Source organism: Octopus sinensis, linkage group LG8, assembly GCF_006345805.1.
Source record: "Octopus sinensis linkage group LG8, ASM634580v1, whole genome shotgun sequence".
In the NCBI taxonomy this organism is placed as follows: domain Eukaryota; kingdom Metazoa; phylum Mollusca; class Cephalopoda; order Octopoda; family Octopodidae; genus Octopus; species Octopus sinensis.
In genome coordinates, this window is record NC_043004.1 from 11,788,747 (window position 1) to 11,791,246 (window position 2,500).

Genomic DNA, 2,500 nt, shown 5'->3' on the forward strand with positions numbered 1-2,500 from the left:
GTATGCATGCATGCATATATACATGCATACATACATAATACATACATACATACATACATACATACATAAATACATACATGCATACATACATACATACATACATACATACATACATACATACATACATACATACATACATACACATACATGCATGCATACATACGTACGTGTAAAAGCGTTTTAATAATTCTTTACTTTAAGGAAAATATATTTGCTCAGATATCAATCGCTAAAGTACATGTAGATAAATTAAATATTTTGTAAGAAAAAAGAAAAGAAAGAAGAAACAGATAGAGAGAGAGAGAGAGAGAGAGAGAGAGAGTGAGAGAGAGATAGAAATGAAAATGAAGAATGGAAAAGTTTCTAATAAGAAGTGAAATTACTTAAATGCTTAAATGAAAAACATTAACTAAAATAACTAGAACTACTACTACTACTACTTTTATCACTACTACTACTACTACTATTACTACTTTTATCACTACTACTACTACTACTTTTATCACTACTACTACTACTAAGAAGAAGAAGAAGAAGAAGACGACAATGATGGTGTGGTGGTAGAGGTGGAGGAGGAGGAGGTGAAAAGGGGAAGACTAGGAGGAGGAAGAGGAGGGGGAAGGCGAGAAAGAGGATTACCTTGATATCTATCTATATAAAGAAAGCTTACGTGTTAATTAGTTTTGAAACTAATAATGTTATTTGAAAGTAATAACATTTGCCAAAAACAAATCAATTATTAAAGTTTTCAATGACTAAAATGTTTTTTTTTTAAATTCAAATTGTGATATGTTTTTATCAAAATGCGGTTTGAACGTCTTTAATATTTAGCTGTTCCATTCTTTTAATATTTAGCTCTTCCAATAGTTTAATTCACTACCAGATAGCATTCCCTCTTTCTCTATTCTTTCTCTTCCGCTTCATGACTACTTTCTACAAACATCAGCAAAACCACTTCTCTGTTAACTCATCCTATTGCGAACCAAATTATGTTGATTGCAGTATCCTTTCATACTTGGATGTTTAAGAAGAAAAATGGTTTTAATTTACTTACATTAACTGTACCAAATATAAACTTACCGCATATCTTCGCAGCTAAAGTATATACCACCGAGTTTGTTTTCTCATAACTTTATAAAAATTCGATATATTTTTCACCCTGAAACTTTGTGCAAGTACGTTTCAGATGTTATACATCACAATTATATCGGGATTTGTCGTTAAAAGTGTTTAACGTTAGCTGTGTTGGCAGTTTCGCATCATTCACATGCTTCGATTTTGTTTCTTTATAGCTTTCAGAAAAACGCTATTTTTTCAATGAGTTGCGACGTCACAGGTGCCAAGCTGTATCGGCCTTTGCCTTTTTCTTGGATATCATCAGTGTTGTGGAGAGGGCGACTGCTGGTCTTCCATAAACAACCTTTCCCGGACTTGTGCCTGGGAGGGTAACTTTCTGGGTGCAATACCACGGTCAGTCATGACCGAAGGGGGTCTCAGCAACTGTTTGAAGAAATTAGCTCAATAAACGCAGACCACATAAGTATAAGTGAAATTAAGATTGCTTCTAATAGAACTCTAATGAAGAGGTGAAAGAGGAGTCTACCGCCATGATCTTCCCAGAAATAGTCCTCAAAGAAGATGGATGGATGAATAATACGTATCAGAAAAATTTCCTAGTTCTCGGAATAATGTTTTTGTATGTGTGTATCGATTCCTCTCTGAAACTAATTTAACGCATATCGCTTGCGTTATTGGCATAAATTCTTTAGTTTTTATGTTATTGTCATGCAAAGCGAGTTTCCGAACCATTTTTACCAATCCTTTACAGGATTTCTTTCCCAACTGACCTCCTATTAGATTTGTCGAAGTTTAGTTGTGACAGGATTCGAATACTTCGTGTGTAACATCCATCTCAATTTCCTTTAAACTTTAAACCATAAATTATAAGACCAACTGCTATGTTTTGGGGCTAAGATAATCGTTGACATCATCTTCACATTGTGGACTAAGTCCATGTTGCTCGTGATGTAGTTGTTTAGGATACTGTTGCTCCTAGTTGGATACAATATTGTGTGTTCAATGAAAAACATTTTAGTGAAATCGAATAGAGATTCTGTTTGATTTTGTTCATATGGCAACATAACTTCTAACAAATCACGGCAAATCATTAATATACATCTGTAAGGTGATTGCAGCTTCTCTGATTAAGTTGCCTTCGAGCCATTTGAAGTTGGTAAAGCACTAATCATCGAACAGGAGTATATTAATGTATTTACCTAGATTTGTTACAAGTTCATATATTATTCTATGGTTCTCCTCAATTTTTCTATCATAATTTGAAGCTTCAGGCGAACAATATGATGTACCTATTAAAATAATGAGTACCTTTATATGAATTATTTGTGTTAATACAGTCTGCATTTCGATGTGAGAATAGGACCAAGGGCATGACACGTTTGCGGATGTACATGGTAACTCCACTAAGAGTTCTTGGTTAATG